This window comes from Vitis vinifera, chromosome 10 (assembly GCF_030704535.1).
Source record: "Vitis vinifera cultivar Pinot Noir 40024 chromosome 10, ASM3070453v1".
Classification (NCBI taxonomy): domain Eukaryota; kingdom Viridiplantae; phylum Streptophyta; class Magnoliopsida; order Vitales; family Vitaceae; genus Vitis; species Vitis vinifera.
This window is the reverse complement of record NC_081814.1, coordinates 17,993,941-18,007,500: the sequence shown is the minus strand read 5'-3', so window position 1 is coordinate 18,007,500 and position 13,560 is coordinate 17,993,941. Positions and strand designations below refer to the sequence as shown.

Genomic DNA, 13,560 nt, shown 5'->3' with positions numbered 1-13,560 from the left:
GGAGCTTACGTTATAAGAGCAAAAGGCCCGGGGCTAGGGTGAGCTGAGGGGGGACAGCGTAAGTGAGCGAATGTGTGTAAGCCCAGTCAAACATGACTGTTCTAGGCGGGGCGGGCCACCCACCTTCGAATGGTGTTGGTCCTACGGACCGTGAACGGATTCGCCTCTGCCCTCTAGGCACGTCGGAACCGCATGAGTTCACCGGGGTGGAGCACGGTCCGCCAAAATCGGCATAGGTTAGGTGCTATTGATGGAACATGGTAAGCCTATCTTTCTCCATATGGAAGTGCTGCGGGCACATAGAGATGTGGGTAGAGGAAACCTCAAAAAGCGAAGGCCGAGCTGTAGGTCACGTGACCTGCACCGAGTTGGTGGCTGACTGGGCTTTTTCCTTGATCAAAGCAGATCCGCTCGCCTTCTTGTTATCCAAAAGTAGGTCGAATCGGGCTTGTCCCGGAACGTCGAATGAAATAGGCGATCGGGTTCTCTTTTTACAACCCTTTTGATATGATAGGCCCTTCCCCCTATCCCTTATGTTTAGGAGCGGGATCCGCCCAAGAACGACCAGTCTTGTGGTGGTACGGAAGGCACGGACTCCGCGAACGTCCCGCGCCCCCTTTACTAATAAGGGAAAGAAAGCCTCAACCAGAACCACATTCCTTTTGCGTGCGGATGTAGCTAAGTGTCTTACTCTATTGGTCATAGTTCCCTGCTGTTGCGGCCGGTGCTCGTTTGCGCGCGCGTGAACCAACCCAACAAACAAGGAAAGGATGCCTCTCGGGGCATCTGAGAATGATTCGAGCCGTATGAAGGGAAACTCTCACGTACAGTTTGTTTTTTTGGGGGGAAGGAGCCCGACAGGGTCCCCCCACTGACTTGGCCTGGGCCTAAGTGAAAGTGAAGTGGTGGGCCTACCCATTCCAACCAGGGGTATGTTGGGATTCGCGAAGAGCAGCACCTTACGATGTTCATGACCAATCGGATCCTGACGTACCAGTAGGTACCAGAGGGGATCGCTATGATCGTTACTGTATCCGTATCGAAGAGATGCGACAAAGTGTTCGGATCATTGTGCAATGTCCTAATCAAATGCCTAGTGGCATGATCAAAGCCGATGATCGTAAGCTATGTCCTCCATCACGATGTCGAATGAAACTATCCATGGAATCGTGCGCCGTGTGAAACGTAGATCATCGCCGTTCTTAACCGAGACTCAGGTTAAGCTCCGTCTCGGAACCTTGTGGGGTTAGGAGTAAAGCATCCCGAGGTTGGCGCATCTCGTTGGGCGTGGAGAAGCATTGGGAACCCCAATTTCTTTCTTCGGAGCCGTTTCTTTTCCCGTCCCCCCGCCCCGGCATAGCGCTTCGCTTCCGGTTCTTCGGAAGAATCAACTGACTTCTCCCTTCTTCATTGATCTGGGGGAAAAGGAACCGTCTACCAGTTGGGAAGCTAGACATCAAGTAAGTGGCTTGATGAGTATAACTAAGCTGACATGCCGGAGTTGGCTGCTGGCACAACAGGGTGGTGCCTTACCGCACCGCAGGCGGACGCGCGGTAGCGTTCGTGGTGGTGCTTCAGGATTCCAATGTACTGCGTCCAAGATCAGAACGAGCTTGCCGGCGGACCACTGTCGTCCCATTCTTGAGTGAGCTGGAGCGCAACCATCTTATCCACTGAACTAGCTAGAAGCTATCGCTTCGGGTCGAAGCACTAAAAGAAAAGGACCGGGAAACGCGGCGGCATAGGAACCACGGGACCCCCCCTACTAGTAAAGGGAAAATGGAAGTGCACTCCTGCGCACCAGCCTCTCGGAGCCCACTAAGATCATAGATCAGCCTTCTCATTCCGACCACCCTTTCTCTAATAATAAGGGCGTTAAGAAACCTATACAAGGGGCAAGCCAAAACCTTTTACTAGGTTGGGTTGCTGGATACAAGATCCTCGTAGTAGGCTGGACCAACATCCAGCCGAGAGAGGGCAGCCTTTAGAAGCAACAGGTTGGTCGTAGATCAAGAACGCTTCGCGTTTTCTTATCTTCTTCCTCCCCTAGGAGTAGGAGTAGCACAAAAAGAGGGATTAGCATTATTGACCCAATGATAAACCACTAACACCTTCCTCGTTGGGGCTCCGCGCACTGGGAAAACGCTCTAGCGACGGGAAACCGGCCACTAGTTACAAAGCTCCAATAAGGTATTGAGAGGGTTATTACAGTCAGGTGCGAAGCAATTAACCCCTATTTGTAAAGTACCCCTCTTCCGATTTAGGGGGTTGAGGGTGGTCGAAGATCAGGGATTGATGAACCGTTCCGTTCGCCACGCACCGGCCCCATTCACTTGCTTATCGTAGAGTCTGTAAGTACACAGTGCCCCACAACTATGAATAGTATAGTGGGGTTGAAACACGAGAGTGCCCGCCCTTTCTTTCAAGTAGGCTACTTTATCCGGAACGCAGTCCGGGATAACCGTGACCGTGTATATATAGAAATATATCTTCGATGCTGTAATTTCGAAATGTCCGCTTCAACCGCTGTTTCACCTCCCAAAAAGCAAAGTTGGCTTGACGAGCGCAGATGAGGAAGCGGGAGCAATAAAACAAAAAATCTCTTTCTTCTACTTAAGGGGCAAAGAGAAGCGCTTTTGCTACTGAGAAAGCGAACGGTCAGCGCGAAGGTTCAAGACTTAGCCGAGCGTTAGCGAAGCTAGATTCTCATAGCGAGGCGCTTCGAGTTAGCGAAGCGCTGTAGTAGCGCCGAAGCCCTATGTGCTATAATGCTGAGCCAAGGACGCTCCGCCTTATCTATAGAAGCAGTCAACTGAGTTTTGAACGAATTAGCTCCTTGGTAATAGCTCAATCTATAGATAGAAAGCCCTATGATGGGAAACTACCACGTTAGGTCTGGAGAGAGATGGGACCGGTTATATAATAGGGGGGGAGCAGATGCAAGCTTTTTCTTTCAATAGCCGGCCAAATGACTACAGGATCATCGGTCTACTCTACCTCAATTCACCATTTCGAACCTTATACAGAAGGTTTTTCCGTACCAGCTCCTTCTACCTATACCGCAGTTGAAGCACCTAAAGGAGAAATTGGTGTCTTTCTGGTCAGTAATGGAAGCAATCGTCCCTACCGTCGTAAAATAAGAGCACCTGGCTCTGCCCATTCACAAGGACTCGATTCTATGTCCAAACATCACATGCCAGCAGATGTGGTCACCATCATAGGTACTCAAGATATTGTGTCTGGAGAGGTAGATAGATAGGACTACTAGTTGCTCGATCAGGACCCTAGCTTTATTGCGAGCCAAAAACCTTGATCGTAGACCAACCCTCTAAAGATCTACGACCAACCTGATCATAGATCAGCCCTCTCGTTCCGACCACTTCTTCTCATAGATCAGCCTTCTCTACGACCACTTCTTCTCATAGATCAGCCTTCTCTACGACCACTTCTTCTCAAAGATCAGCCTGATCTACGACCACCCTTTCTTTGTCAAAAGTGCTCTATGTTCCCCAATTTCCTTTCAATCCACATTGGAAAATTTAGACTTTATCTACTAGGAGTCATCAAAGGAGGAATGGGCATACGCTGGTTCGATAAGCCAAGGTTTTTATTCCACCGCTTGGTTTTGACACTCAAGCGACCCGTCCTGCCAAACATCGATGCAAAGGTTAGATTTCACCACCTCTATCTACCCAACTAGTCCTATTTGATCTCAAAAATCCAACCTGGAAACTGTATCTCCCCCAGAAAACCCTCTATCTCCAAGCCCCTTTACTAGGTTGGGCAAGCTTTGATGCCCCTACTCCCAACAAGTTGCTGGTTGGGATCGTGGAACTCTCGCTCGAGAAGTAAGTAAGCTGGTCCTTGTTTGGTCATAAGGATAATCGTTCTTATTAGGTCAGGGGCGGCCGCCTCGGGGGTTACCCGCGATTGGTAATGGCACAACCAGAAGAGGGGTAGGGGAGACAAGGTTACGCGCTGGGTAGCGCAGCGCATCTGTTTCGGGTACAGAGGCGACGAGGGGTGCTAACCCGGCCACCCAACCCAGCAGGTCAGGGGCGGGCCGACCATAGGTTCGAATCCTGCCACCTTTCTTGTGGATCATCCTGTGGTTACCAGATGATGGGAATAACAAGAAATTTTTAAATGAGCACGAAATGTCAATATATGAATTGTTTCATTATTCGTTATTTCCGTGTCTTTTCGTTGCATTCACTTACAACACGAAACAACCACCAGCGTTTGGTGCAGCACCTGCATTTTGGTGCATTCTTCTTTCTTTCCTTGGTCTTTCGTTCCGTCATATTGATAATAACTTATCCAATTACAACGTATTAACCGCTAATGCACCTTTCTTTTATCAAATCACAGGGACATGGTCTAATCATGAGGGTAGTATTTTTTCATGGTGTCGGATCCCAAGTTTTTATGGATTCCTTCTTTGTTACCGGTGTCGACCCCAAAGCCATAATGTCTCAAAACGAGGAGGCCATAGAGAAATTCTTTTTTATTCCTTTGTCTCGAACTTCGTGAAGAACTCCATTCTATCTCTCCCTCGTTACGAACAAAAAAGTGGGGCTGCGCCCCAGTTGTACACTCCCTTCGTTCTATGAACCCTTGTTGATTCTGAACTTCGTTCGCGAAGGAACCAGACTTTTAACGGGCCAGCCCTTTTTTATGCGACGCTTTACCCTGAAAGGAAAATGAGCTTTGCTCCTCTGGGCGCTAGGCGCTCTCGTGGTTCGCGAGAAGGAAAAAGGACTCATCCTTTGTTGCATCTGGCACGAGATGATAAAGAGAGAGCTTCGTCTATCGATGAACAGTGGATTGACGGAGCTCTTGGCATTGCTTTGTTTTTCTCTCCTTTCCTATCAGCGAGTTCCGATCCTTTTGTTCGAAATTTCTTCGTTTGTACCGAACCGCTTGCAGAATCTAATCCTGTTCCACAAGATCCTATATCAGCTATACATCCTCCTTGCATTTATGCCGGAGACGTCGCCAGTGCTATGGGCTTTGGCTTATGTAGATCAAAAATTTGGAATGGGATTGTGGCATTCCACTCGCCACCAATGCAGAAGGATGCCGCCGAAAAGAATGGAACGCTGCTTCGCTCTGCTGGATACGTCGGATCCCGTATAACAAGCGAGCTCTTTACCCTCAAATTCAAACATGTGGACGTAAAATGCTATCCTGCTCTATTGTTGCGTACAAATATAAGCCTGCTCATGCAGCTTCGGCGGCGCTTTTTCGCCTTCTCTTCGCTCTGGACAGGAGCGCTAGTGGACATGAGGAGGGAGCAGGCGAAGCGTGTCGTTCGTAATGGAAAGAAAGATACCACTACTTCGCCTCTTTGTTAGACCGCCGACGCGAACACAGTGGTCTCTGACCAGGACCAGGAACCTATTCTAATTTGGATCTTGACATGTCGGTGGTTTTTAACCGTAGGCATCTTACCAGGAAGTTGGTGGGCTCATCATGAATTAGGTCGGGGTGGCTGGTGGTTTCGGGATCCCGTAGAAAATGCTTCTTTTATGCCTCGGGTATTAGCCACAGCTCGTATTCATTCAGTAATTAGACCCCCTCTTTATTATTGGACCTCGCTTCTTAATATTGTGACTCTTCCATGCTGTGTCTCAGGAACCTCTTACATACGGTCCGGATTGCTAGCTCCCGTTCATAGTTTTGCTACAGATGATACACGAGGAATCTTTTTATGGCGGTTCTTCCTTCTAATGACTGGCATATCTCTGATTCTTTTATTCCAGATGAAGCTGCAGGCATCGGGCCGTATAACCTATAAAAAAGATATGGTTGTGGTGCGAAGGCACCTACGTCACTCGGCTCGCGCGCAACCCAGCCCCGGTATGTTATGGAAGAATTGAACTTATTGCTGGGCTGGTTATTCAGAGCCAGCAATTGGCTGCCGGATTTCGTCCCGCAACTAGAAGAAGTTCGGGGGTCACTGTGGCGTGGCTGAATGTAGAGCAGTCCGCGCCTACAACGTTTGATCAGTATCTTCTTTATCGGAAGATGGTCAAGGTTTTTATTCCAAGCCACTGCACTAGATGCGCATGTAGTCGTAGTAGTCGGCCCAGAATGCCTCTGTTCTATACTAAAAGACTACTTCGGATGAATGGGGAATTACGTCGCTCTTTGATCTGCAGAATAAGGCCTACGAGCTCTTTGTTTTATGGCAGAGATCCCTCCACACCAAGGAACCGAATCACAATGGATCGAAGCCCTCCTTTTCCTTCCAATTAGTTCCATTTTTTATCTTTCTTACTTGGGAAATTGTGGTCGACCCCGACTACATGGGAACAGATTCTTCTTCCTCGGAATCGATACTTTTTACCATTTCCACTGACGAGCTTTCTCGCAAGCTCTTTCTTCTCGGGAACATCTCGAAATCGAGCGGGCAGCAAGAATAAGAATCAACCTATACAACATCTGTTCCCATGTAGTCGGCATTCTAGAAGCGAAGCTTCCCAGCCGCCTGCCTCCTTGTGTGGAAATGCTTTTCATGATCTCCAGCTCTTTCCCACCAGCTCGTTCTCCACTAGGCATCTAGGCGAACCCGCCGCGTTAACTCAACGTAAAGAAAGCTCATTAGGTCAAAACTAGGGGAGTGCTTACTAATAGCGAAAGGCTAACATCTCTCCGCTCTTATTAGTAGTAGCGAACATCAGGTAACTTCATGCTGTAAGACGACTGGTTGGTAATGAAAGGCAATGTACTAAGAAAGCGTAACTCTATTAGCCCTTTATCTGGAAAAAGCTGGAAGAAGGGCGAGAAAGAAAGGTTGCCTACTACTAATAAGGGCGGGTAAGAAAGAGAGGTGAGGTTGGTCGTAGATCACTTTATTCAATCTAAAAGGTTGGCTAAGTGCCTTATCTGCCTTGTTGTGATAGGGGGCCAGTGCTCTTACCTTATAGTATAGTAAGAAAGCTGTCTTTCAGTCTTTAACAGTTGCTTCAAAAGTCAATTCAAGGTTGCCACCTTTCCTTTTTCTTTTTAGTATGAGCTCTCATTGAGAGAGCATTTCGGCGGGAAATCGCTAAGTTGGTTAGAGTCCTGGTCCGTCACGCCAGAAGTCTCGGGTTCGAACCCCTCCTGGTGGAAAAAAAAGTCGAAGTTGCGGGATCCTGGGTACAATGAGACCGCAACTGCGGAAGGAAGGAAAGAGGAGCGAGACCGCCCTAAGATGATGTTATGAAAGAGAGCTCGCGGCGATTCTTTTCTGTGTTGGAAGGGCGCCAGAATTGACGCTCTATTCGATTCTAGAGATCAAAGGGGTTCGGCCTATCTACCTCTTCTCGGGAGCGAGGCCAAAGCCGAGCAAAAGATATAGATATCTAGATAGCTTAATAAGCCTAGGGGGGCACATGCAAATGTAGCTGAACCAACCCGAAGATGAATGGAGGGTTCCAAACCTCCTCATCAAACAGGGCTTGATATGCTATCCATTGGGGTAGTCCTCCGTGACTCACTCAAGTGAAGAGAGAGAAGATAGGGTAGGTTGCTCTGAAGGTAGGATAACAAAAGAGAGGCTACTTATGGATTTACATTAACATGAACGGGACCCTAGCGAGGCCCTCTCTCTAAAAAGACGTAAGCCCCTTTATTTAGAGAGAGGGGCGAGCCAAAGAGCTCGGCTTTACTGAAGAAGAAGGGGCGGAGTCTCAACTACCACACAACCCTAGTTGTTGTCCATACCACAACCTCAGGTACTTCTCTCTTATTCCTCTTTCTTCTCTTCTTGATTATTTTCTTTTCCTCTCTCATTTATCGACTTCTTTATTCCTTGGAGCCGCATCGCTTTAGTTTTAGAATGTGTCTGCCTCATCATCCTCACAACCGTCCCTCTTCTCTATAGCGAATGTCTCTCATCTTGTCTCGATCAAGCTTGATCTAGGGAACTACCTCCTTTGGCGTAGTCAGTTTCTACCGATTCTTCACAGTCAATCATAGGTTTCTTCCTCTCGGATAAAACCCTGATTTACAATCAACCTGCTGCCTCTCTACGCCCACTAAGATCTGCGATCAGCCCTCAACAAAGTTGATCGTAGAGCACCCTGATTTACAATAAGCCTGATCTACGAGCACTTCTGATCAAAGATCAGCCTGATCTACGACCACCCTCCTGCGGATTAAAGAAAGGAGGAAAAAAGAGATGTTAATTAATCAAAGGTCCAACTGATCACCGCCTTTGTCTTGTAAATATGCAGTTACGAAGAATCCAGCCAAAGTAATAGGAATTAGACCTAACACGATTCTAAATAGAAAAACTTCAATCATTTCGATTTGTTTGAAAGGGGAAAAACGAGAGGGCGTTAAGCACCTAAATAAACATCCGAATCGCCCATGAATCTCAATGACCAAGAATTGGCAATTGACGCGGGAAGGCAGTATTCCATACCTGGAATCTCACAGAAACATTTATTTTTATGAATTGTTCATTCAATGAATTTCGAATAACTCGTATCTTGCTCAGACCAATAAAAAGAGCTGGGGTTATAGTTGAAGCCGCCAGTAGAAAACCGAAATAACTAGTTATAGTAAGCATGAAGAAGCTAAATGAGATACGTTATTTATATATATATATAATAATAAAGTTTTTAAAAAACTTACCTAAGTTTCAATTTTTGCAAGATACGAGGATAAGAAAAAATACCAATTGACAGTTTTTGGTTCATCAGTCATTATCCTTATAGAAGGCACTCACAAAGATAGAGTTACAGAGGTAGAAAAAAAAATGGATTCATCATCTATTACATCTACCCATCCCGTGATTCCGAATCAACAGACCCAATTTCCGAGTACTTGATCAAATTCTTTTATCATTTTCGAGATGGGGATTCTTATTTTCCCCATCGACTCATTTGTCACAATAATATTTTTCTTTTATTTAGAAGAGAAAATATAAGATCTTTTAGGCCTTCTAATTCTTTAAGAGGTTTATCTAAAAGATTTGCGATATAACTAGGAAGACGTTTCAAATACCACACATGCGTTACTGGGCATGCCAGTTTGATGCTAGCATTGGGTAGACCTCATACAATAACTGTCCTAGCTCTACCGTATCTTTTGTAGAGCTTGTGAGCTTGAAGCTACAGGAGATAACTGCTGTGAGCCAGTTTAGGAGCACCTTTTCTGATAGGAGAAAGGAGGTTATAAAATATGACGCAGTAGCTAGGAGCCTACTAGAAGCTGTCAAGGAAGAAAAATGTCGCTTTTGGGAAAAGGATGGTCTGCTCTACACCAAGGGGAATACTCTTTTCGTCCCAAGGTGGGATAACATACGTATGGACTTGTTGAAGGAGTGTCACGACACTCGCTGGGCAGGACACCCCGGTCAGCATCGAACAATGGCGTTGCTTCGCGCTCGATTTTATTGGCCTCAGATGAAATAAGACGTGGAAAGCTATGTCCAACCCTGTCTTGTGTGTCAACAAGACAAAATAGAACATAAGAAGCCAGGAGGAGAGCTAGATCCTTTGCCTATCCTCACCAGACCATCAAAGTGTTACTATGGATTTCATCTCTTGCTTGCCCAGGGTGGATGGGCTTGGAAGCATCATGGTGGTGGTCGATATATTTTCAAAGTATGCCACCTTCATGGCGGCATCTGCCGACTGCACTGCGGATGAGGTCGCACGCTTGTTTATGAAGAACGTGGTTAAGTACTGGGGGCTGCCCCCGCGTCCCTTCTATTAAGAATTCTTCTATGAAAAGAAGGAATGCAGCGTGGTAAGCCGCATCGGGTGAGTGACACAGGAAAGGGGACCGCAAAATGGCGATCGAAAGTCCCCCCGTAGTATCTCATAAGACATACAGAACAAGACTTCAAATATAGGAAAAAATTTAGCCAGCTCGACTTGCGGCGAAAAAGAACAAGCCAACAGACAAATAAGTACACTACAATGCACCTTTCCTTGGTTAGCGAACCGAAGGAAGAGGCAAAGGCTATCGGGCAAGGGAGAAAGATTAAGATCTTGTTGTGGCATTCTAACGATCATAATCCTTTTCTCATGGTGCTATTCACATTCATTCATCAGCCTGCTGAAAAAGCCCTTTGCGTTCCTTCGGGTTTGGTTTTCTCTCTTTCTCTTCGAAGATATGTGTATGTTTACCTAGCTTCCGAATCAACTTAAACTGAAACTTTTGACCCACCTTTCTACTAGTCTCACTTGAAAGGAAGTCATTCCCCCTGGGGCAAGGATAAATTAAACCTTGGCAAAGACGCTTTAGAGGCCTTCTTGCTCGGTGCACTAGGGCTGGGTTGGAGCGCAGCCCCCTTCTTGCTCAGGTCTGCTTAAGGTGCGACGCATATGCTTTCTATGCCTACATTCACGAGTTATGCCTACAAGTGTTCTTTCTTTCGTTCGTATAATGTAAGGGCAGTCTAAAGTTGATCTCAAATAGCAAGGGCGGGCGGTGGGTCAGTAAGAAAAGAGGGGGAATAAATATCATAGCTTAATATCTCGGATTACAATCAACGGATACCATCTCGGGCTGCCTGCTTCTCGGGCTTAAAAAGGAGCTTATACCATAAACGAGATTATCATCGCATCTGATTTACTTAAAAGTAGATGTAGATAGAGATGCGATGATAATACATAGTAGATGCACTTCCCAACGTTAGGACCTTAAAGTTAACCCTCATTCTATAACGAACGAGATAAGTGGAACCCGAAAGATCCTGCCAAAAAGAGATTTCTAAAGCAAAAGTAGCCCCTATCACGTAAAGAGCGCTCACGTTTTTAAGTCTAGTTGGGAAAAGCAAGGCTGACATTAGTCGCTGTCAGCATTAGCGCTTGCTTTATAACGGTGTGAACAGTAGTCTTGCTCGAGTAGCTATAGTTGGCTAAATCCCCTTCTTCTTCCAATAGCTGCCAGACAAGAGCATACCTTTAGAGTCCAATGGGTCGCCTAAGGAACCTAAGGAAGCAGTGAAGCGAGGAGTCCAGTAAGATAGGGATAGGGCTTGAAAAGCAGTTGTATTGCCAGGCGCTTTTGTTTGTTGAGAAGCAGGTGTTGCAAAGAGACCGGGGATTGGTAGAGAAAAAAAGCCAGCCTCATTAGTAAGTTTGGAAAGATTCCCAAGGGAGGGCAGTGGGTGAATGCGTTGACGATGGATCCCCAAGAATGGGTCTCAGTGAATTTTTCTTAATCTAAATCTATTTGTCGGAAGTCAATTTAATCAACCTGGATTAGTAAAGCCCTTATGGTCTTGACCACTTCCCTACTTGTACTTTGATGGGACTGAGGCATGAGAACTTGCCTGCGTTCAGTAAAGGCATGTGTCAGCGCAGATGAGTGATGTCGTAGCCTACTAGACTAGTGTTTTCCCCAGTGGGTTGAGGCGATCTCTTCCATGTAAATCAGAGCGAGCTGAACGACTAACAGATAGTTCCTAAGATCGGTAGTTCGGATATCGATATAGTGAGGTCAGAGGCAGGGAGACTAAGGGCAGTGGTTGGCACAAGCCTCCCTCTCCTCGATAAGGGCAAAAGGTACTTATAGTGAGCAGTACGGAATGAACCGATGTTGAACGTGTAGGAAAATCAGCTTCTTCAATAGAATAGCTGCGGAATCGTGCAAAGAGTCATTCTGTCTTGATGGCAGCTATCAAGCTCAGTTGCTTCCCCTTTGGGATATAGAGACTTTGAATCAAGGACGCTCAAGCCCTTTCCCTTTGGTCTCGCTATTTCATTTCTGGTTCTCTCTTTCAAGCTTCTTTCCACCCTGGGGATTCCTTCTCATTCCGTCCGTTCTGCTAGCTGGTGTCGCCTTCTCTCTTACTTATCTATTCCCATCCATCTTTACCTCTCCTACTCCACTACTTCCCTCCTTCAAAGCGTGATTAATGCGCCTTAAACCTCTCTCTTGAAAAAGAGCATTTTAGAGTTGAGCCTTAGCACGTGAACCCATAGTAACAGGGCCTTTCTTCTTTTCAAAAAAGCTTATGAATTATCATCCGTAGACGCAGAAATAAAATCTTGGTATTGACTTATTTAAATCTAAAAGAGATTGCTTAGACAAATCTTTTTGTGTGAGGCCGCTGCTCCCCACCTTTCCTTCCTTTCTTCCCTTGTTTTTTGGGCTTCCAATTCTTACTCATAAGCCCTCCGTATCGAAAGATAGATGGCTTAAGGGCGGGTTCCGCAGTTAACTAAGAAGACGATCGATTGGCTTGGACCCGGGACTGAAAAAAAAGGAAAGGATAGGAATGAAGAAAGAAAGAATGTATAGAACCTTGAGCATTGTATCTTCTCGGCAATGGTTGAGAGTAAAAAAGAAGTATCCGCATAGAAGGATTGCTAGTATACCGGGTGGATGTTTATCTTTTCTACTTCAGCGAAAATGTTCAAAGCACCACCTTCGTCAATTATCTTGATGTCGAAAAGGAAGAGGACAAGTCCATAAATTTCAAGAGCAAGGATGCGGAGTAAGTGAGTCTTGTACTTCGCGACCAGATGTGACCAAAGCAGGCACTCCCAATGCCAACCCCTTCTTCTCTTCACTCTTTTTGATTAGAACCTCTCAGATCGGATTCCAATCACCTTAGCGAGTCTCCTAGGTGCGAAGCCATTCTTTAAGCCCAAAACAAAAGGAGAAGTGAAGTCACTATCTAGACAAAGGGGCTCGCCTACTTATAAGGTAGGAGTTCACACCGGGGAATCTCTTTCTTAATTAATTGAAAGCGGATGCCATTGAAAGAAAAGAGAGTGACGGAACTGACGGGAATAAGCTTAAGCCTGACCTGACCCGAGTTTGGAAAGTGCGAACCAGGAAAGCAAGAAAGAAAAGAATGCTAAAGTGAAGACTAGTGAGATTAGCTTGGTGTGCTGTGCTTCTATGTTCGGATTGATGGACAATTGCCTGTTTAAAGGAAGACAGGACAAATGCCGAATGCCCAGAATAGAATCTGTTTTTCTCTTTGCAAGGTTAATGTCCGAGGAAGTGGACAAATAAGCAGCTGTTTTCGCACCTGAATCAATAGAGTAGAAGGAAAATATGCCCACAATCTTAGCTAAAAAGGCTTGTTTGCAGGACAAATGCCACAGAAAGAATAGCAGCTGCAAGAGATTCGACAGTTGGGATTCGGGATTAACCTAACCTGATTGACCTAATCAACCCAATATAATATGTCAATTTTGAAAGAATAAAGAATAAGGGCTTAGAGCCTAAATAGAACTAGTCAATCCGTAACTGAAAGCAGGAATGGAAATTAATCCATGTTTGACAGTAATCAATAGGTAAATAAATTACTTTCAGAGGCTCATATGAAATATCCCCGAATGGGATTGATGGACAGATTCCCTTGGAGCAAAGGAAAGATAGTGCTAGCAACTTCGAAAGAATGGGGAAGGCAAGGGCGTTAAGGCTGGCAAAGGAACTTCTGGCTTAGCCAAGACTTCTTCCTTCTTTACGCCGATAACAGGGCATTCCATGTTCGATTATTCTATAATATTGGAATTGGATTAACCGCCTCAACAGGCTGGGGAACACCTTGCGAAGAGAAAGAGACTGAAAGACTTCAATCGCTTAATTAAGTGC

The 13,560-nt window shown here is 45.9% G+C and overlaps 1 protein-coding gene and 1 pseudogene across 1 annotated transcript in view; both read left to right on the top strand.

The window, feature by feature from the left end:
- The window catches only part of LOC132254519 (NADH dehydrogenase [ubiquinone] iron-sulfur protein 2), a 2,434-nt gene extending 1,707 nt beyond the window's left edge, over positions 1 to 727 (top strand). Inside the window, exon 1 of the mRNA XM_059740357.1 lies at positions 1 to 727. This exon is cut by the window's left edge and continues 1,707 nt beyond it. The gene's annotated coding sequence lies outside the window, so the exon portion shown is untranslated.
- A 3,372-nt stretch (positions 728 to 4,099) lies between these two features.
- LOC132254451 (probable cytochrome c biosynthesis protein) lies at positions 4,100 to 5,988 on the top strand (annotated as a pseudogene).
- The last annotated feature ends 7,572 nt before the right edge of the window (positions 5,989 to 13,560 follow it).